Source organism: Bubalus bubalis, chromosome X, assembly GCF_019923935.1.
Source record: "Bubalus bubalis isolate 160015118507 breed Murrah chromosome X, NDDB_SH_1, whole genome shotgun sequence".
Taxonomy (NCBI): Eukaryota; Metazoa; Chordata; class Mammalia; order Artiodactyla; family Bovidae; genus Bubalus; species Bubalus bubalis.
Genome location: NC_059181.1, coordinates 79,865,995 through 79,890,511, shown reverse-complemented (window position 1 = coordinate 79,890,511; position 24,517 = coordinate 79,865,995). Strand labels below are relative to the sequence as shown.

Sequence of the window (24,517 nt, the reverse complement as noted above, 5' to 3'; positions counted from 1 at the left end):
ACAATATATAATCAAGGAAAAGAATATGGAGAAAACTCCCACAAATTTTGCCACTGTAACGAAAATAGTCAGAATTTAAAAGTTAAAAACATTGAAAAGCTTAGAAGATAGTATATTGTTGTTTAAGTAATTTGATTTTTTTTACCTTAGATTAATACCATTTTCAGAAGAGCTGACCAATACAATATTGTAAAGTAATTAACCTCCAATTAAAATAAATAAATTTATATTAAAAAAAAGAAGAGCTGACAAATTTTCATGTCCACAGTGGATATTCTGAGTGTCTTGATTCAGAGTGAAGCAATAGGATAAAATAAAAGTACACAAATTTCTGCAACATAATATGGAATACATTTATGGCAATACTTATATTGTTAGATATTTTTTAAAAGACCCCCCTCCTCCAAAATTATGTTGCTTTCACATGATAAGTGAAATACGGCTTGTTTTTTCTGCACTGAAGTCATTCTTAGGTCACCTCTCCATCTTATTTTCAATTAAATTCATCAATATAGCTTCTGAATAATTTTTGGAAAATGTTGTTCAAATGTGTCCATTTTTTTTTCATTCCCATTGTGATTATAGAATTACATGGCCAGTGCTTTAAATTTCACCTCAGACAACTTCCCAATTCCATGTTTGAACTCTGCAGGCTCCCCACTTCCACTACAATGGCACAAAATAATGTTGCCCAACTCCAGATTCCAAAGTAGCTGTCAACTGCTAAGATGAAATAGACTATAAGGTGGGTCATGAAGTGATGATCTCCAAGGCAATGGATAACATTGGAAAATGACTGCAAATAGTCTCATGGTTCATTAAGAGAAAACCATACTGTCTTATTATCAAGGTGAGAGGGTGGGGGGTAGATGAATATACTATGTAGACTATAAAGCCAAGAAGCAATGCTTAAAATTCAAATGTTATGATTTTATATCTGTGTTATAAAAAGACTCCTGGCCATATAAAAAAGCATCTAGGTTGGCCCCCACATACATAAGAGTACTAGAATTTGAATTTCAAAAATTTTTTTCTCATTTACGTTGTGATTTTCTTCATGTAATTTATTCTGTTTGGATTTCACTAACTTCTTCTTTTTTATTTTATTTTATTTTATTTTTAACTTTACAATATTGTATTGGTTTTGCCATACATCAAAATGAATCTGCCACAGGTATATATATGTCCTCCATCCTGAACCCTCCTCCCTCCTCCCTCCCCATATCATCCCACCAGGTCATCCCAGTGCACCAGCCCCAAGCATCCAGTATCGTGCATCGAACCTGGACTGGCGACTTGTTTCATATATGATATTATACATGTTTCAGTGCCATTCTCCCAAATCATCCCACCCTCTCCCTCTCCCACAGAGTCCAAAAGACTGTTTTATACATCAAGAGAATAGATACTATTGTTTACACCACTAAATACACTGGACTGCACTTTGTTGTTCATATTTGGATTTTGGCTTTCAGGATCTCCTATGTGCCAGGCATGGTGTTTAAAGTTTTATATGTATCATCTCACTTTTTAATTTGAGTCATATCTTTCCCATTGGATTATAAATTCACATAGGACAAAGATTATATATTATTCATGTTTATACCCCTAACCCACTACCCTCTGCATACATCATTACACAGTGTGGGTTTTATCAATATATATTTGCTGAATAATTAACATATAAAAGCACACGAGCACTGTGGGAAAAGATTTTATGGTGTAAATTTAGAATTAAATAACCTGGATCCTCATCTTTTATGAGTGTCTATGTTCTCATCTGTTAAAAAAGTAAATCTTATGAAAATGCTAATGGCTTTTTAGTTCTAAAAATACACTTCAAATAATAATGCTCAGGTAGTGACTGAGCGACTTCACTTTCACTCTTCACTTTCATGCATTGGAGAAGGAAATGGCAACCCACTCCAGTGTTCTTGCCTGGAGAATCCCAGGGACGGGGGAGCCTGGTGGGCTGCCGTCTATGGGGTCACACAGAGTTGGACACGACTGAAGTGACTTAGCAGCAGCAGCAGCAGCTGATTTTTACAGCCCAGAAAATAATGGTCATAAGGAACCTTTATACAAGCTAAAGCTTGTCCCTCATTTCAGGTTTTAAGCTTGTCCTTTCCACTCATTCATTCCAATGTCCCACATTTGAAAAGATTTATATTATTTAAAAATTATAAATGAGTGAAAATCACTCTGTCTTTTATTACATAAAATAAATTTAAGAGACCACTGGTTATCAATAACAAATTAAACATAATGATTTTTTGATATTTTAAGATAGACTGTGTACAGTTACAAACCCTCTACAAGTGAAGTTATTTAATGATTTGATAGGATGGATAATACCCTGCCGTGTCTGCAGAAACCATGGTTATATTTTGTAGTTATTCTAACAGGTCATAAACTAACTTCTTCAGGCTATAGAAATTATGCTAAAGAATAATTATCATTGATTTATTTTCTCAAAAGATTCTCTAATAAGATTTCTATATAATCTTGAATGGTGAATCATAACATGATAACTATTTTACTTTTTGAGGGAGTTAAGTTGTAAAACATTTTTTTAATTTAAAAATGCTTAATAGATATACAAAGTTGAAAAAGAAGTAAAGGTCAAGTGGATCAAAATGCTTCAGCAAAAGTCTTTTCAATATGAAAGTAATGCAGAAATACAAACTATTCCAGTGATACATATTGTCAATCTTTAAACATCAATAACTCTTTTACCCATAGGAAGGAAGAAAATTAGAGATATTTATGTTTCATAGTTTAAAACTTTCCATTATTTTAACTCTTATAGCTATGTTTCAGGAAGAATAAATACACATCACATGCAGAGAACTCAAAATTTCTTGATAACACCACATAGTTGCTAAGACAGGTACATTTTAAAAAATTCAACTGAATATCTATGTTATATTCTCTTTTATCAGTTTTTAAATTTTTTTCTTTTTAATTTTCTTTATTTGCTACTATAGATTTTTTAGCCTAAGAGCTACTCTTTCATTCTCCTTTCCCTCCTTTCTTCTCTCTCATTATTTATCTTACTTTCTAACATAAGATATATATATGTATATATATATAGCAGAAGTATTTATAATGTCACTGAACATCCTTATTTTTAACTATTTTTCTTACCTTAATAAAATTTACATTTATAGAGGTTTAAATAAATAAAATTTATATTTATAGAGGTTTAGAGTTTTAAAATATCTTTATCCATTTTCTCATTTCATTTTAAACATAACTGGGAGTTAGGGCTTCCCAGGTGGCTCAGTGGTAAAGAATCTGTCTGCCAATGCAGGATCCACAGGAGATGCAGGTTTGATCCCTGGGTCAGGAAGATCCTCTGGAGGAGGAAATGTCAACCCAGTCCAGTATTCTTGTCTGGAAAATTCCATGGACAGAGGAGCCTGGCAGGCTACAGACAGGACTGTGCAACTGAGCATGTATGCATAACAGAGTTAGTGAGAGCCAATATTATTATATTGATTATACAAATGAGAAAACTAGTGATAAGAAAGGTTAAACTACTCATTCAAGATCACAGAATTAGATATATAGCCAGGATTCAAATAAATCCATGCTTTGTTATTCAAAATTTTAGTCTATTTCCAGTATACCCCCTTCCCCTCACACCATGGACATTTACTTCCAGAGAAATTTAGGTGTTCAGAAATAAATGGTACAAATATGAGAGAGAGAGGGAAATTGTATTATTCTGGGATAATTAAAGAACATATGACAAATGTTTATTTTTCTACAGAGGAGCAGACATTCATTTGCATATGGTCAAGGTTTAAATAAATAAAGGCTGATTGATGAGCAACATGACTTTGATAAAAACCTAAAAAAAAAATCCAAATCTCTTCCCGCAGAATAAATTGTAAGGCTAGCTGTCCAGTTGTACTTTAGCCAAGGATGGTTTCTTGAAAGTCAATCAAGCCCTCTTTGATTTCCTCTTTCAATATTGCAATAGAGTATTTCAACCTATGTCTTTTTCCTTATTTTATAATCACTAGCCCTGACACTGTTCAAATTTCCTGTGATAACCAGAGCCCTAATAACAGAAAATACTTTGTTTGGTTGAAATAGCATTAAATACAAGTATTGGGAAAGGCTTTTTTTTTTTTCCAGAAGAAAATTCTGATAAATTAAAGTATAAAGTGGTCCTATTAGTTCTCAAATAAAATTTGATAGACTATTGAATTATTTTACTCCAAAGTCAGTTTTCAGCGGATAATTTTTCATGGGGAGTTCATTAATATCTTGCTGAATATCAACATTGTCAATGCTTAGTTTATGATTGAGCTTCCTAATTAGAAATTATCTCATGCCTTTAATATATTCTAAGATTTAATTGGACACATAAGCTATTACTTTATCAAGTACTTCCAAAGAAAAGACAATTAATGGACAGATATTCATCTGGAGGTCTTTTATTGTACTTTATATAATCCTTTTCCCTTGTATCAAAACCTATCTTTTATAAGGAGTATTCAGCTTACTCTGTATTTACAACTCCTGAGTCTTTGAAGGTAACCCCAGATAGCAAGAAGGAACAAAGGAAGGGTAATTTATGATTTGTTCATGACTTCTCCTTGTATTTTACTTTGATCTCTAATTACATCCCCCTGAAAAATATCTAATTCCTTTATTACCATCTTTAATGAATCAAAAGTTATACAATTTGGTATATAATACTTTCAAAAGAATTATTCAAACTTTTGTCCTCAGCCAGGTTTCAGTCTGTGGCACTGGAGCCTATTCCAGATCTAGCTGAGCAACCATGTAGATTTTTATCATCATCACTAAAAAAGTATTTTTTAAGCTTAATTATGCCTGACATTATAAAAACATGGCAGAGAATATAGTATTTATTTTTAGAGACACAAAATTGTCAAGCCATTATTTAATGAACATTTCTTGTGTGCTCTAATTCCTTCCATAAGACTTACATTTTATTTGATAAGATAAAATATATAGACATGCAACCAAAATTGAGACATTATGTAATGAAGTACTAAATTATGTGCCATATGCAAATGAAGAAAGAGAAACAATTAAGGGCATCTTACTGTACGACAGGAACTGAACTGGAGCCCAAGGATAACCAGGGTTTGAATTGACACAGAGGAAGGGAAACCATCCAAGGGGTGGGACATTCATGTTACATACACAATGTGAGAAAAGTCAGTTAGGGACTAGGTGCTGATTTAAGTATATTTAAATTAATGGTGAGACATACACCATCAGATGATGGTGGATCTTTGGATAGCTGAAAATATAATATTTGATTTCTGGAGACAGGTCAAACCTGTCTAGGTCAAACCTGTAAAGGAATTTAGAGCAATTCATACCAGTCTTGTTTAGCTGAATGTAAAAACTTTCTAATAGACAGAAAGTTGTATAGAGAAAAAAAACAAAGATCCAAATTTTAAGAATTGATTATTCAAAGCTCTGGAGAATATCTAAGGGTCATAAGAATCTTCAAAATGAAACTCCTAGTTTTCCCCCAACTTTATTTATTCCTACATTTAGTGACTGTTAAGGTTCTGCTCTGTACAAGACATTTGACAGTACTCCAGGGCCTCCCAGAAGAGGAAACAATACTTACTTCTTATCTCCAGTAGTTTAGAGTCTAGTTAGAGCTCTAGTATATAAACTTTACATAAAGGATTTGGCAGGAAAAGTCCACTGTTAAATTAGAGAAATTTCAGGGAGGAATGTAGACAAAAAAGAGATTGCATGTTTAGTGGCTCAGTCCTGTCTGACTCTATGCAACCCTTTGGACTGTAGCCCACCAGGCTCTTCTATCCATGGGAGTTTTCAGGCAATAATGGAGTGGGTTGCCATTTCCTCCTCCAGGGGATCTTCCCAACCCAGGGATCAAACCCTTGTATTCTGTGTCTCCTGCATTGCAGGCAGATTCTTTACTTACTGAGTCATCAGGGAAGCCCTAAAAAAGAAATTATGTGAGATTAAAATTGTGATATAAAAACCCTTTGATGGAGCCTATTATACAGAGTGAAGTAAGCCAGAAAGAAAAACACCAATACAGTATACTAATGCATATATATGGAATTTAGAAAGATGGTAACAATAACCCTGTATACAAGACAGCAAAAGAGACACTGATGTATAGAACAGTCTTTTGGACTCTGTGGGAGAGGGAGAGGGTGGGATGATTTGGGAGAATGGCATTGAAACATGTATAATATCAAATATGAAATGAGTCACCAGTCCAGGTTCGATGCACGATACTGGATGCTTGGGGCTGGTGCACTGGGATGACCCAGAGGGATGATACAGGGAGGGAGAAGGGAGGAGGGTTCAGGATGGGGAACACGTGTATACCTGTGGCGGATTCATGTTGATATATGGCAAAACCAATACAATATTGTAAAGTTAAAAAATAAAATTAAATTAAAAAAAAAGAAAGAAAGAAAGGAAAAAAAAAAACAAAAAAAAAAACCCCTTTGCCGCAAAGCCTAAAGAAGGATATGAATTTGGATAAACTTTCTAAGGTGACTTTTTCACTATAACCTAAACATATAATGACCAAATCGCTTTTTTAATGACTCAATTTTTCAGACGGATAATATTTTTATAAAAAAAATATCTCCATGAGTCTGGAGTCATTCATGCTCAATCCTGCCACTCTTAATTTACTTAAAGAATGAGTCAGCAAACATGAGTTTATTAGTACTTCCTGTCTGTCCAGAAATGGGTTAGGCTAATCGAGTGAGGCAAGTGAAAATAGTAAAATTCTTACACAGAGGAGTCATGTGAATTATTTGTTATTAGTAAGCCCTTAGATATCTGAGTTACACCTTGGCTTATCTTGTAAGAACATAAATGATGAGCATTAGTTTATAATCCCAGGTAGAATCAATTGTCTGAATATCAAGTGACAGTTCTTGACATCAAAAGAGGTTTTATTAGATTATTTATGGAATTCGATCATTTTGATAATTAGATTATTTATGGAATTTGATAATTTTAGGAATGTTAGCAAAGTACTTTATAATTCCTAAATGCATGGATGAAATTATAAAAGCAATAATGCATTAAGTACTAACCATTTTAATAAAGCAATAGAACAGAAGTATATCAATTGTACCAAATTTAATAATGTTTGTGTTTTAAAGATGAAAAAATTAAGGCCTTCGAGACGGTTCCTGACTTGTTCCAGGTCACACAGCTAATTACTGGCAAAGCTTACAAAGAGAACCCAAATCTACTAAATCTGAAATCAGGTTCTTTTCCACCATGGCCCACTGCTTCTTGAAGGCTATGTGGCATATTAAATGAACAACTTTAAAATTTTTACTACATTGTACTGTCCTTGGGAAGTGTGTCATGCTTAATAAATTCAGAATGAACAGAAAGTACATTTACATTCTTGGCTTCAATAATTTGAAAGTTAGTACAAGTATGTGAATACTTTAAAGATGATCACTTTTATTCTTACTGACATATAGGTAAAGATATTTCTGTGAGATATGTTGTTACACATATATATTCACAATGAGGGAAATAAACATGTAAAATACAAATAAGAGAAAATTTTTTGAAGTTTAAATTAGATGACTGACTAGTTGACAGGTCATGTGCACTTATTTATGCTAGCCATTTTTAATTTGTTGGAGCAACTGAAATCTGAAATACCTCAAGGCTGGATGCTTCCTTTCTATAAATTACATCTTTTAAAATGTACAAATGCAAGCATGAGTCACTATCTACAGAATTCCAGCTTTAATCCATTATGTCATTTTATAAGAAAACAAACCAGTGACCTTCATGGATTTCAAAGACAATCTGTGAACAACAGCTTAGGTGAAAGATGAAATCATAACATAAACAATCATGAGATCAATGGCATGATATAAAAGGTAAAAAAACAATGACGTACATTTTATAGAATGAAGTCTTTTTAACTTCTGTGACCCTTTTTCTATTATTCACTTGCATGTGGACTTTGCAAATATTGGATTGATTTGAAACTGAATTGAAACATTCATGTATCTTGTAAGCAAATGTTAAATAATTAACTTTCACTTAGATATGTACTAGAGGAAATGGTAACCAGAAGGAAAATGGATAGCTTAAGAAAATACTCAATGATCAGTGGAATCAATTTTCTATTCATCCAACCTTGTGTCAGAATTTTAAACTATAGTATTACTTTAATTATTTATATTTACCATTCTATGTAGTAAATACAGAACAGAATCTTCCAGGTAGGAGGTGGTTCAGGGAAGAAATCATGGGAACCTCTAGTAATAAGAGGAGAGGAAAGGAAAGGAATTTTACAAGTATTGAGCCCCCATCATATTCCAGTCAGTGCATTTGGCAGTCTGTATATCATCTTATGTAATTTTAACCACCACCATAATAAATAGGAAGTGGAGACATAGGAAGGCTAAGTCACATGCCCAAATACATAGTTAAACGGAGTAGAGCGGGGAACCAAAACTAAGACTGTCTGACTACAAAGGCTGTGTATGCTATTTTCATGGCACCTTGATTAACAGCCCTAAATTTTAAAAAGCTTCCCAAATACTCATGGAAAAAACAGACTCTCAATATAACAATTACTTAGTCAGGGAGAGATTCTCAGAGAACTAAATGGAAGACAATTCAGGAGATATTAGTCATATATTATACAAATCAAGAATGTATATATTGTCAACATCTCAGTTCATTTTTTAAAGGTGAGATAATAATCATTTACTAACAAAAATAAAGGTGGAAAAGTGTGCAAAATGTTATCTAATGATAGCAATTGGCAATGAAATAGGAAAATGGAAGAAATTAATCATATTTTTTAAAAAGACTTTTTAAAAAGTCTTTAAAAATTACTTTTTTAAAGTAATTTGTGTCAAATTACTTAGAGACCTTTGTGACTAAGAGCATTTAGTATGTAAAGATTTGAACAGTTAAAGCTTTGGAAGATGGTGTTTTTTAATAAAGATTATTATTATATTTGGACTGATTAATACTGTTTAATATATAGTAAGCAATTGTTCTAAGGGTAGTTTGGGGTATAGGTGTAAAGAGTATTTTAAATAGGTTTTAGAATCTAAGCTTCCTCATCTTAAAAATTAGGGTAAAAATTTATGCCTTGAGAGACTGACCCTAGGATATATAATGTACATGAATAACCTAGCACATAATAAACAGTAGAAGAAAAAAAAAAAAACAGATAGATTCACCTTAAGTTCCCCAAAATCATATTTATTAGGGAAAAAAGCAGTTACAATAACATAAGAAATATTTTGACTATATATATCATGAAATTCCATTCTGCTTTTATATCTTAATTTCATGCAAAGATGGGCACAATAAAGGACAGAAATGGTATGGACCTAACAGAAGCAGAAGATATTAAGAAGAGATGGCAAGAATACAAAGAAAAACTATACAAAAAAGATCTTCACGACCCAGATAATCACGATGGTGTGATCACTCACCTAGAGCCAGACATCCTGGAATGTGAAGTCAAGTGGGCCTTAGAAAGCATTGCTACAAACAAAGCCAGTGGAGGTGATGGAATTCTAGTTGAGCTATTTCAAATCCTAAAAGATGATGCTGTGAAAGTGCTGCACTCAGTATGCCAGCAAATTTGGAAAATTCAGTAGTACCCACAGGACTGGAAAAGGTCAGTTTTCATTCCAATCCCAAAGAAAGGCGATGCCAAAGAATGCTCAAAGTACTGCACAATTGCACTAATCTCACATGATAGTAAAGTAATCCTCAAAATTCTCCAAGCCAGGCTTCAGCAATACGTGAACTGTGAACTTCCAGATGTTCAAACTGGATTTAGAAAGGGCAAGGGAACCAGAGATCAAAATGCCAACATCCATGGGATCATCAAAACTGCAACAGAGTTCCAGAAAAACATCTATTTCTGCTTTATTGACTATGTCAAGCCTTTGACTGTGTGGATCACAATAAACTGTGGAAAATTCTGAAAGAGATGGGAATACCAGACCACCTGACCTGCCTCTTGAGAAATCTGTATGCAGGTCAGGAAGCAAGAGTTAGAACTGGACATGGAACAACAGACTGGTTCCAAATTAGGAAAGGAGTACGTCAAGGCTGTATATTGTCACCCTGCTTATTTAACTTCTATGCAGAGCACATCATGAGAAATGCTAGGCTGGAGGAAGCACAAGCTGGAATCAATATTGCCAGGAGAAATATCAATAACCTCAGATATGCAGATGACACCACCCTTATGGCAGAAAGTGAAGAGGAACTAAAAAGCCTCTTGATGAAAGTGAAAGAGAAGAGTGAAAAAATTGCCTTAAAATTCAACATTCAGAAAACTAAGATCATAGCATCCAGTCCCATCACTCCATGGCAAATAGATGGGGAAAGAGTGGAAACAGTGACAGATGTTACTTTTGAGGGCTCCAAAATCACTGCAGATGGTGACTGCAACCATGAAATTAAAAGATGCTTACTCCTTGGAAGAAAAGCTATGACCAACCTAGACAGCATATTAAAAAGCAGAGACATTCCTTTGCCAACAAAGGTCCATCTAGTCGAAGATATGGTTTTTCCAGTAGTCATGTATGGATGTGAGAGTTGGACTATAAAAAAGCTGAGTGCCACAGCACTGATGATTTTGAACCATCATATCAGATCAGATCATATCAGTCGCTCAGTCCTGTTCAACTCTTTGCGACCCCATGAATTGCAGCACGCCAGGCCTCCCTATCCATCACCAACTCCCGGAGTTCACTCAGACTCATGTCCATCGAGTCAGTGATGCCATCCAGCCATCTCATCCTCTGTCGACCCCTTCTCCTCCTGCCCCCAATCCCTCCCAGCATCAGAGTCTTTTCCAATGAGTCAACTCTTCACATGAGGTGGCTAAAGTACTGGAGTTTCAGCTTTAGCATCATTCCTTCCAAAGAAATCCCAGGGCTGATCTCCTTCAGAATGGACTGGTTGGATCTCCTTGCAGTCCAAGGGACTCTCAAGAGTCTTCTCCAAAACCACAGTTCAAAAGCATCAGTTCTTTGGTGCTCAGCCTTCTTCACAGTCCAACTCTCACATCCATACATGACCACAGGAAAATGCCTTGACTAGACGAACCTTTGTTGACAAAGTAATGTCTCTGTTTTTTGAACTGTAGTGTTGGTGAAATCTCTTGAGAGTCCTTTGGACAGCAAGATTCAACCAGTCCATCCTAAGGGAGATCAGTCCTGGGTGTTCATTGGAAGGACTGATGCTGAAGCTGAAACTCCAGTACTTTGGCCACCTGGTACAAAGAACTGACTCATTTGAAAAGACCTTGATGCTGGGAAAGATTGAAGGCAGGAGGAGAAGGGGAAGACAGAGGATGAGATGGCTGGATGGCATCACTGACTCAATGGATGTGAGTTTGAGCAAGTGCCGGGAGTTGGTGATGGACAGGGAGGCCTGTCATGCTACAGTCCATATGGTCGCAAAGAGTTGGACATGACTGAGCAACTGAACTGAGCTGATCTTAATAGCATAATAATTGATTTTATTTTAATCTAATTTCATATTAATAGTCAATTTAATTTCATATAATGGTCATATATTTTCATAATTAACAAACTCAAATCTAAGCATGGTACCTGCCTTTTAAATGCACATCAATTCACGTCAAATTGAAAAGCTCCACCTTGTCTTTCTATAAATTTAAAATACTTTCTTCTGATATATAGCTTCAGATTGACAATGTATTTTTCTATTGAGTTTTTCCTATAATTTTTACAGTGGAGTTTGTCACTTCAAGTTGAGTAAATATTATCACTAGATATTTTTTAATAAGTTTTAAGCATACTAAATAAATCCACCTGCTCTCTATAAATATTTTAAGAATCAGCTTCCAAATACTAATCAGAGCTAAACGCTATGGATTATTCAGAATCTGTCACTAGTTTGTAACTCAATTCTGAATTCAGTGTCTTATAATTTTTTAAATTAAAACCAGCAGTTGATATGTGTGTGTATGTATGTATGTGTGTGTGTGTATATATGCTGGTACAGTTTAAACAAAAGAAAAAGCTGAAAGGAAGATATAAATTTTCATAACAAGGTACAGAGCCCTTCCGCAAAAACTTTTAATGAATATCAACATGACTAAGTAAGTAAGTAAGTTCCGTTGCTCAGTCGTGTCCGACTCTTTGCGACCCCATGAATCACAGCACACCAGGCCTCCCTGTCCATCACCAACTTCCGGAGTTCACTCAGACTCACATCCGTCGAGTCAGTGATGCCATCCAGCCATCTCATCCTCTGTTGTCCCCTTCTCCTCCTGCCCCCAATCCCTCCCAGCAAGAGATCTTTTCCAATGAGTCAACTCTTCACATGAGGTGGCTAAAGTACTGGAGTTTCAGCTTTAGCATCATTCCTTCCAAAGAAATCCCAGGGCTAATCTCCTTCAGAATGGACTGGATGGATCTCCTTGTATCCCAAGGGACTCTCAAGAGTCTTCTCCAACACCACAGTTCAAAAGCATCAATCCTTCAGTGCTCAGCCTTCTTCACAGTCCAACTCTCACATCCATTCATGACCACTGGAAAAACCATAGCCTTGACTAGACAGACCTTTGTTGGCAAAGTAATGTCTCTGCTTTTCAATATGCTATCTAGGTTGGTCATAACTTTTCTTCCAAGGAGTAAGCGTCTTTTAATTTCATGGCTGCAGTCACCATCTGCAGTGATTTTGGAGCCCAAAAAGATAAAGTCTGACACTGTTTCCACTGTTTCCCCATGTATTTCCCATGAAGTGATGGGACCAGATGCCATGATCTTCGTTTTCTGAATGTTGAGTTTTTTGTTTTTTTGTTTTTTAATTTTATTTTATTTTTAAACTTTACATAATTGTATTAGTTTTGCCAAATATCAAAATGAATCCACCACAGGTATACATGTGTTCCACATCCTGAACCCTCCTCCCTCCTCCCTCCCCATTCCATCCCTCTGGGTCGTCCCAGTGCACCAGCCCCAAGCATCCAGTATCCTGCATCGAACCTGGACTGGCAACTCATTTCATACATGATATTTTACATGTTTCAATGCCATTCTCCCAAATCTTCCCACCCTCTCCCTCTCCCACTCTCCTCTTTCACCTTCATCAAGAGGCTTTTTAGTTCCTCTTCACTTTCTGCCATAAGGGTGGTGTCATCTGCATATCTGAGGTTATTGATATTTCTCCTGGAAATCTTGATTCCAGCTTGTGCTTCTTCCAGCCCAGCGTTTCTCATGATGTACTCTGCATAGAAGTTAAATAAGCAGGGTGACAATATACAGCCTTGACGTACTCCTTTTCCTATTTGGAGCCAGTCTGTTGTTCCATGTCCAGTTCTAACCGTTGCTTCCTGACCTGCATACAAATTTCTCAAGAGGCTGGTCAGGTGGTCTGATATTCCCATCTCTTTCAGAATTTTCCACAGTTTTTTGTAATCCACACAGTCAAAGGCTTTGGCATAGTCAATAAAGCAGAAACATGACTAGAGAAGTCAAAATGAAGTATCAAAGACAATTTTTGCCCATAATAAAGAATGTAGAGTTTCTTCTTCTTGGCAATTTATTAAATGCTTAGAGACTTGACATTTCCTCACCAGAGAAGTCACTGGAATATATGGCTTAGTATTAAGATCAAAGAGTCATGTGAAATAGAAAAGTTCACATCATTCTCATTATATATAAACACTAAATATTTGCTGATGTGACAAAAAGGCTAGATAAAGATCAACCTTTGAATGTATCTTATTCAATTAAAAGCAAAAGGTTTCATAATGTTTTAGTCATCTTGCCATATTTGCCATTTAGTTTTACTTTTTAATATCCAGACCCAGCTTACACATCACTACAAAATGACACATTTACACATGCAGAGTTTCAGATATTAGAATTATTATTTTAAATTAAAATGTGTCCTTTCATGATTCTTACATTAATAAATGTTCACACTATTATTATGTGAAATCAATATATTCCCCAATAGATTTTTAAATAATATGATCAATCTTTCAAAGTTATTTCAAGATTTTTCATTTGAAGTAATGGATTTACCCTCAAAATCTTTTCAGCTTCATTGAGACAAAATTCACATATTATACACTTCACCCATTTTAAAGTATGCAACCCATTTTTAGTATACTTGCAGGGCTTGTACAACCATCCTCACAATTTAGAACATTTTTGCCCCCAAAAGAAACCCTATACAGAGTAGCAGTCACTCCCCACTCCTCAAGCTTCTATATCCCTTCCTCCCTCAGACAGCTCTAGGCAACAAGAGATCCTTTCTGTCACTATAGATTTGCTTATTCTGAAAACTTGCAGATTTTTAACAGATGTACCTGCTGGGAATGGCAGAGGTTGTTTATATACTTAGAGGCATTGACAAACAAAACAAAAGAAAATTTGTGGTTGGAGCCAGGCAATATGGTCTTGACTTATCTGTCTAAATCCTTAACTGTTCTACATTTCTAAATGTTAACAAATTTTGTATCAGAGCTTCTATTATCCTTATTTTTTGTTACTAAATTTATTTTAGTCCTGCACAATCAGTAAAAGGGAGGTGTTCAAAGTACTCATGTTCAAAAGCAATTAATTAGGAAAACATAAATTTCAAATTCTTGCCTTGTGGCTCAGACAGTAAAGAATCCACCTGCAATGCAAGAGACGTGGGTTCGATCCCTGGGTTGAGAAGATCCCCTGGAGAAGGGAATGGCTACCCACTCCAGCATTCTTGCTGGAGAATTCCATGGACAGAAGAGCCTGGTGAGCTACCGTCCATGGGGTTGCAAAGAGTCGGACACAACTAAGTGACTTAGCACAAACTTAAACTGCTAGTTCATTTATTTCATCCTATCCAGTCAGCACTTGCCAAATATGACTATCCTTTCCAGAAATTAGGCATTTGTATCAGAAAAAGTTTGTGTATATGCTATTTGTGGTTGAATACCATAAGAAGAAGTTGATTCAAGCTTGCCATCTGTTTTTTCTAAATCTTTAATATGGAACAAGTTTCCTTAAAATTACACCTATTCAGAAGTTATTTATGAAGCAAAACTGCCTCCCTTTTGATTGGCTTTGCATTATTCTTTTACAATAGTGGTGTACTATACAGCACATTGGAGAAGGCAATGGCAACCCACTCGCGTATTCTTGCCTGGAGAATCCCAGGGACAGAGGAGCCTGGTGGGCTGCCGTGTATGGGGTTGCACAGAGTCGGACACGGCTGAAGCGACTTAGCAGCAGCAGCAGCAGCATTGCACATTAGTAGGAACTTTCGATTGTTGAACATTTTAGCTGCCAACATAAAAAAAAAAATTAAGTATATAAAACCTGAACATAAAAACTGGGGCTCAACCCGGTGCTCTGTGACAACCCAGAGGGGTGGGATGCAGTGGCGGGGGCGAGGGGCGGTTGGGAGGGAGGTCTGAGAGAGTGAACATATGTATACTTAAGGCTGATTCACGTTGTTGTATGGCAGAAGCCAACACAGCATTGTAAAGCAATTATCCTCCAATTAAAAAATAAATTTAAAAAACTTGTACTTTCTACCCAAGATATTATATAGGTATCTACCATTTAGGGCTTCCCCTGTGGCTCAGCTGGTAAAGAACCTGCATGCCAATGCAGAAGACACAAGAGACATGGGTAAGATTCCTGCAGAGGATACCCTGGAGAGGGGAATGGCAACCCACTCCAGTATCCTTGCCTGGAAAATTCCATGGACAGAGGAGCTTGGCAGGCTATAGTCCGTGGGACTGCAAAGAGTTGGGGACACAACTGAGCATGCACACACACATTTACTATTTAATAAACTCCTCATTAAAACAATCTCATAATGGCTAAGAAAATGCATACATTTCATTTAAATTTATATTAAAAATCTTATTTACATCCCCCAACACTTGTTTCAATATTTTTTTTTCTGGCATACATGCTTTAAAGGGTAGGATTGTGTTAGACAAAGATTGAGATATTAAAGAATCCATGGTAACTTGAAGAGAAAGGTAAGATTAATAAGTCAACAGTATAAAGCAAGGTGATATGTTTGCTTTCAACAGTCTGTAAATAAGACTCCATGAAAGAAAGAAAAAATGTTTTAAACAAAAGATAGAAGAAATGGAAAAGGAGAAGAACATACTGTATGGTTCAATTTATGAACTTCTAGAATTGCAAAAATAATCTATAGTGATCAAAGTAAGAAAGTGGTTGCCTGGAGAAAGAGGGTGGGGATGAAATGACTACAATGGAGTCCATTGGATGGAAACATTCCATCTTCATCGGCATGGTGATTACAGAGGTGTGTAGTCCTTCATCAAAACTGGACTATACTTTAAATATTTGCATTCTATTACATGTAAATTATGCTTCATTGAATTTTTTAAATGTCAAAGTGGGCAATAAAGGGTACATTTTGGTTCAAATGTGGTTATGTTTTAATCCTGAAAAATGACTCTTTATTTTTAAATGTGGACTATCCACGTTATTCTGAAGAAGTACATTCAGCTCTTTTGTAATGTTAGCATTTCCTCATCCAACTCAGGACTGAGTACTGGAATTTTAGTGATGACTTTTAGCACATTAAGATAGGCATTTCTTTGATAGACACTGTACTCTAAATGCCTACTTTTCCCCTGTTATTTCAACTGAGGGAAAATAAAACAGCAAATCCATTAAATCCTCATTTAGTTCTTAGGACTTTTAAAGTACAATTTGAATTGAAACCACCATTTTGTAATATTGTTTTTCAGGCAGGCTGAAAGCAAAATAACAATACTTTTTGTAGGAAAGGCCAGATTGAACAATCACAAAATTACCTTTAATGTCACTTTTCAAAGCAATTATAAATAGCCTAGGAGGCAATAGGATTGCATATATGAGATTCAAAAATATCCTATGCTATTTTTGTGGGAGGAAATTGTATAGTGTTTGGATTGATATGCAGAGTGAGTTTGTGGTCAGAAGTAGCTTTCTTTTCTATCTAGAGTCAGTAGCCTGCAAAAGAGAAAAATCTATAAAAATCAGGAGGAAATTAAAAAAAAAAAGAACTATTCAGTAAGATGGATAGAAACTTAAAATGACAGAACATTAGGAGAGTATCACTGAAACATACATCACCATATGTAAAATAAATAGCCAGTGGAAATTTGCTGTATGACACAGGTACCTCAAATCTGGTGCTTTGTGACAATCTAGAGGGGTGGAATGGGGTGGGAGGTGGGAGGGAGGTTCAAGAGGAAAGAAAGGTGTATACTTTTATGTCTGATTCATGTTGATACATGGCAGAAACCAACACAATATTGTAAAGTAATTATCCTCCAAATAAAAATAAATAAAAAAAGAACAGAAAATATATCTCAGACATGTATAAATGAGAGAAAAAGGCTGGGAAAGGAGAGTGTGTGATAGATGCAAAACAATATAAAGAATGTTGTGGTTGTGGGGGAGGAGCAAATCAAGTAGGGCTGAAGAAACACAGAAATTGAGAAAAAGATTTAATTTCCCCTAGGGTATTCCAGATTTCTTCAAAATTAATTAAAATTTAAGGCATGTACACTAACATTTTACAAACACCAGAAAGTATATTTTCGGTTAACAGATTTTGAAGAAATTGTTCTATCATATTGTTTTTATGAATGAGCAGAAATGCTTCATTATGAGATATATCAATCTTTCCTCAAGGGGTGGGGTGGGAATTTGAAATAAATAAATCCTGCACAAATAAATGGCATAACCACAATCACAGCTCACATTGTTCTGACTGCAATAGTCACAGTTAACACTAGGAGGCTGTAATTCCATGGGCAGCAGTTCCCTTCTGACCACAAATGTCTTAATCCCTGCAAGGGTCACTTGTACAGGATAGTGAAATTAAGTGTGTTCTACAGCAGGTAGAACATGTTGTTACCGTGTATTAAAAGGTTTTATGCTTTTCAGCATTGCTATGTAAAATTTTTATTGTATAGACTAATAACTTGGCCATCAACTTCTTCATCAAGCATAGAGTCTCACCATTGCTCCAAGATTGCTACTAATTTTGTACTTCTGCTTCTTGAAACATACTAGGTAGAACCAGTTCTGCATCCCTTTTCCTGAAGAAATTGTTTTTATATACTATAAGTCCTCTACCATTTCATTAAAATAGAGGTTTAGTGTGATTGTGTGTTATCACATAGTTATTTCAATAAATCTTTGTGCTACTTGGAGCTGTGAAAGAGATAAAAAATACTAGTTCAATTTTTTAATTTATAACATTAAATGTATTTTCTAAAAGTTAGAGTAAAACAGCAAAGTTTCATCCAAGTTGTTTTTTACAACTTTGAATTCAGAACAATTATTTTTATTTACTGTTATAGGAATGAAAAATATAACAATTTGTTCTTATGGTCCATTGTATATTGGATGATTAAAGGGGTAATTACATTAAATTATTTAAATTGTGGCTTTAAATTTTATCACAAAAATATTATATACTATGCTTTAAGCATGCTAATTTATATTGATGATTATGAGCTAATAAAATATTTTAATGTTTCAAATAGTATGGTAATTAACATTTCATATGTATTTCTCACCACAGGAGAAATGGTCTTTACAGCATATTATTTTACTTACTTAGTTGAGTGAAAGAATTAGCTTTGTAGCAGAGGAAAACATTTCCTTCTACCCTCTTGGGTTCAGGAAATGAGGCCTGCAAATTAAACTGACAAAGGCGAGATTAAAAGAAGTAAAAGGTTTATTTCATATGCATATAAAGCCACAAAAGAAAGCAGCTGGCTTTTTGAATGGTTCAAGTTAAAGGTGTAAATACCTAATTTAGTAGGGAAAGGGGAAGGGGAAGGAATTGCTTCTATGGAAAAAAACAAATAAATTTCATTAGGAACGACAAATGGGTTTTTAGGAGAACTGACAGGAGATAAGATTGTGGTAATGTTTGTCTATACAGGTATGAGAGATCTTTCCATCTTCAAGAGCCATAAAACTCCCCTGGAGTGGCGGTTTATGGTAGCCTCATTTCCCAGAAGTTGTTGTTTTTAGTCAGATAAGGGAAGCTCCCAGGTGGCTTTTTTTCTGCATATATTGAATCTCAAAATAACTTCAACTTAAACGAATCTTTATACCAACTCTGGGGTTCTGAGTCTGTTCCACAGCTTTATATTTTGTATTTAAAACTTCGGGGTCATGTTTAGTATGCTCTGGGAAACTCTTTATGCTTAAAACATGTTAAATATTAATGTTGTTACACCAAAGTTATTTGTTTTACTGCAGAGATGTAGCTAGCTAATGTTTGTTTTAATTTTGTTTCCACATCTCAAAATAAATACTGTCAATTGATACTTTTAAGATAACTAATATGGAAATGGTGATTTTTCAAATGTTATTTCCCTTTCCAGCTTTCAGTATTGTTTTAATACATATGGGTAACATAGCTAGCACTTAAGTACTACTGATCTGTAATTATTTTATATGAAATGATGTTTTAATTTGGCTTAGAATTTTGCTGATTCATTTATAACATTAACTGATATTTAATTTCTTCTTTAACTGAAGGACTGACACTGATGTACATGCTATACTAATGCTTGTTGTTTTTTTTTTTTAATTCATTTAGTATAAATGAAGCTGTCTTTATTCTGGCACTAATGGATATCAGCCTCATTGCTTTCAAGTTAACACTTTATATGTGAATAGCATGAATAGTTGCCTTACTTATAGAGTTCTTACTGCATTTTTTAAAATGTTTTCTTTTAGGGTTATCAGCCAATATCCATGAGCATCTGTAGGCCAATGTTCACCATCCTTCAAAAATAATGTAAGTATTCCCATAAACATGCCCCAAATACTATTTGCAATAATATTCAACCATTATACTTAGGTGATTCCTATTATTTCGCCTATTTAGACCTACCTCTGAACTAGTAAAACATTTGCCATTAGTGGCATCTAAAGAATATTTAACTGGTAAATAACATTTTAATGCAACCTAAAAAAAAAGGTTTCAGTCTATCTTATTATCAAATAATGTGTTGAACAGACACCCTTGCCAAAGTGTTAATCACCATCAGAGTTTATATTAAACAAATAGAAAATAACATAAGAACAATTAAGTTAGTGAAGACAAAATGTAAATATTATGTTTTCTCCTTAAACAAAGTCTTAATATCCAACATTGGGGCATACAGAATCCAGCTATCATTTTCTTATAATAAATTTTAGAAAACAAAGCTCTTGAAAATTCTTGGTGGAGTGACCTGAAAATTTCAGGAGGAGTAAGGGCAAAGGCTTTGAACTTTTGTTTCTCAAAAGGGGATATCAAGTTACAAATGCTGAAAAAAACTCCTCTAGAGAATGGGCTAGGCTTCCCTGGTGGCTCAGAAGGTAAAGACTCCACCTGCAATGCAGGAGACTTGGGTTCAATACCCAGGTCAGAAGATCCCCTGGAGAAGAGAATGGCAACCCACTCCAGTATTCTTGCCTGGGAAATTCCATGGACAGTGGAGCCTGGTGGGTTAGTCCATGGGGTCGCAAAGAGTCCCACAAGTCGGATACAATCGAGCAACTAACACTTTCTTGTTTTCTTTCATGCTATTTTATGGGGCTTACCACATTGCACTAGTGGTCAAGAATCTGCCTGCCAATGCAGGACAAAAGAGATGCGGATTCGATCTCTAGGTCAGGAAGATCGCCTGGAGTAGGAAATGGCATGACCCACTCCAGTATTCTTGCCTGGAGAATCCCAAGAACAGAGGAACCTGGCAGGCTGCAGTCCATGGGGTCACAAAGAGTTGGACATGACTGAGGGACTAAGCATACATACACACAGAATGGGCCACTCTGCATTCTATAGACTTCCTGAGCATGATGATTTGATTGGATAAATATATTACAAGTTAGGTACGGTGGGTCAATATGTTGTCCCTCATTTTAAACTCCAGACTAAATAGGGGATTCTCAATTAAATTTAATTGTTCTTAGAGTCCTACACATATATTTAATACCACAAAATGTTTTTAGAATGATAGTTTTGGGGGAAGAACAGATACAATCATAGAGGTTAGCTCTCTTTGACAAAAAAAAATTTTTAAAAACTCTTTTATCATTATATAAATGAAATTAAATAATACAAAAATAAAGTGGAGAGTAGAACTCTATCAAAATTGGAGAGAGATTGGAAATGGAATACAGTTGGGAATGTCTGTTGTATACATTATTGATAATCAAGAAATAAAAGAAGAAAATGGTGATTTTTTACATCCAGATAGTTGCACCAAAATTACTGTAGTAAAAGGTACCAGTAGTCAGAATGGCAACTATTAAATTGCCTTGCTTGTTTTTTAACGACTTTCACTTATGATGATGACAAAGGTTTTACTTCCTTTGTTTAATATGTATTGGAAAGTTACTGAAAGCCAGCTTTCCATAGAGGAAAAATTGACATTCAAAAAGTGTAATATGTAAAATTTGAAAGAGCCCCAGCAGCTGTCCTGGCAGTGCACAGGAAGCCACTCATTTTAAGTTTGTGAAGATCTGAGTTTGCCTGCCGATGTTTTCACTGTTGGAGAAATAGGTTAAGGTGCACATGCAGGTAAGTTTACATTCTCAAGCTTCAAACTGTGCTCACACAAGGCCATCTCACATAAATCAATGGCCTCATAAGCCTTGCCTCAGGAAAAAGTAAAGATCAAGGTAGCAGAGACCAAAGTCACCCTTAGCAGTAGGTGACATTAAGACTAAAAATGTATCTCCGTTTCAGTACTATTCCATTCTTACCATACTGTCTCTATTATGATTGCTCCTGGCTCTTCTTCCAGGCGTGTGCACCCCAACCCTCTCTGTACACGCACCTGCTGGCGTCTTGCTTTTATCCAGATTTAATACACAAATTCACCCTAGGGTGGCAATACCTAATAACTCAGATCCCATCCAGAGAGACACGTTTTAACACTGAAAATGTGGCTCCAATAGCTAAATTTATTGATGGGCTGAAAGAGAAAACATACCTCAAATCTCACTTACATGGTTGTTGCCTACTTCACTTCTCCGAAAGGCTGGCTTTGTCAGGGCATGTTGTGACATGAAAAATATATGTATAACCAACCTAATATAAAAGGTTAGAGACTGGTTATTTATGGTAAATAATTTTGTTAGTATTAAATGTGTTAATTCTCACTGTATATAGAAGAATACCAAGAGTTATATTATAATGTATAATGTATATAAATACATCCACAACCTGATAGTCTCCAATTCTTTAAAATGTTGGGTACCTGGTGATTTCTGTGGCTATTTTAAGTTATAGAAGAGTCAACTGATTTAAAAAAAAAATGTCAGTTGACCTGATTTGTTTCCAGCTATCATTCAAATTTAATAAAACCTTTCCTAAAGTCCTGCTTATATTACCGTGAAATATATGTATCATAGTCAAGGTAATAATTTAGGTAATGTATTCAATGTCTCCTGTGAAAAATGATCAGCTGGACAACTGTGCTTCTCCCGAGCTGGATAGGTTTGTAATATTAGTAAGTATCAAAGGTAAACATTATCCTTTTTTCTGTAAAGCCATATCAGCATTTAAAGCTTCTTCACAGAAAATGCTAATGTAATGAAGAAATGGTGTACATACATTGATTCTATGCTGTCATGACAGGATTTATACTTGTCACTCTCTTGACACATATATTAACAATTTAAGAATTTTATTTTTTAAACTTTTATTTATGTGGCCTTCTGTTGCTACAAATAAATACAAATTCACTTAGAATTATTTTCAATAGGAGTTCTATAATATAAAACTATTATGCAATATTTTCTCTAATAAAAATTAATAATAAATTAAAACTTAAACTATAACAAAAATTAACTATTGCCAATATTGATAGACAATTCCAGTATTTTACTTTGCAGTGTATTGTATTTGTTTTATTCCCAAAGAGTTTAATTTCTTGGATTTAATAAAATAAGTATGTTTTATCACTCTTCAACTCTTCATTTGATTAAAGTAAATAATACTTAATCAAAACCCATGAAAAGTGTACAGAATTGAGTGTGAAGTAACAGAATATAATGTGTCCTGTGTAGAGTATATGCCTTTTATATCACCTACAGAAACTAACATAGTATCTTGCACATAATATGCATTTAATAATATATTCAATAATGAGTTTAATACTAACTATTGAACTAATAATGGTAAAATAATGTCACTTTTAGAAGAGAGGTGATCAATTGGGCATGATTTTCAGTAAATGAATATATCTACACATTTAAAACATAGGAAAACTATAGCCTTTATAAGAGAATTCCACATGTCGCACAGTTTTTACTTTTATTAATATTAAAAAAATAAGTGGTCCTTTATAATAATTAAAGTGAAAAATATGGCATTAACTACTTAATGAAATATTTATTGATTTTAATAATCAAATTTAACCAATTGATAACTTGAAAAACTACATACTATATATATTTTTCACTCTAAGTAGCCTGCGCCAAAATCCACAAAGGCTGACAACATAGTTTAGAATGTATACATTCTAAGCTATGTCAACTTTTCAAAAGTGAAAGTGACTTTATTTTGGAAAGGTTGGTAGCCAAGCAGTTTAAAAGGAGAATTACATTTCCATCCATACTAGGTAATAATAGTAAAATAATTTCACATGTATGTTTTCTGTCTTTGGATATGGCTTTCAAAGTATGCTTACACCTTTAAAGTATATACTTTTAAAACATTCACACCTCCTTAAATATAAAATATGGGAATAACTTAAGTAACTGCAGCAAACAGATTAGTACATGTCATATAGAGGACATTGTAGTCTAAGAGTTTATGACATAAAAAATGTTGATTTTTTAATTTCACTCTCAAAGTATTTAGTACATATTGCTCTAATTTAAGTAATACCACATCTAAGAAAAACCAAATTAGATACTTTAGTGGAGTGGAAGTTTTTATGTGTTGTGTGAAATGAATATTTGTGTATTGAGTCATGGTTCTATCACATTTTAATCTTATTTAAAAATTACTTTACCTCCACCAAAATTAAACATGTGATCTAGACAAGTAATACACTGCATAGGTTAGCTTGCTACCAACTGCTTTCTGAAATATTCCTTCTTTGCAAATCTAGGTACGGTCATTCATTTAGCTTTCTCAAAATTAAATATCTTTATTTGCATATTTAGAGATACTAATAAACTAGTACTAAACTAATAAGACAATAAGAACATGTGAAAATCAAATAGTTGTGGTATATTCATAAAAACCTGTATATAATTAACTGGCATTCCATTGAATATTCCCCTTGACTTCACAGGGTTTTGATTATGTGAGAACATACTCTCAATGTGTTGCAAGTTTCTTAGCATCATAGCTAATGGCACTATCACTTAAATAGTTGGATTAGGCAAGAAACTTGTCAGTCATCCTTACACATCTTCCTATCCCTTATGTCCCATAACCAAATTCATCACTAATTCCTGTCAGCTTTAGCTCCTAAATG

General features: G+C 34.6%; 1 protein-coding gene across 1 annotated transcript in view; it reads left to right on the top strand.

The window, feature by feature from the left end:
* HTR2C (5-hydroxytryptamine receptor 2C) overlaps positions 1-24,517 on the top strand; it is a 343,880-nt gene that overhangs the window by 14,727 nt on the left and 304,636 nt on the right. The window contains exon 2 of the mRNA XM_025275906.3: positions 19,770-19,830. The gene's annotated coding sequence lies outside the window, so the exon portion shown is untranslated. The remainder of the gene's footprint in view (positions 1-19,769; positions 19,831-24,517) is intronic.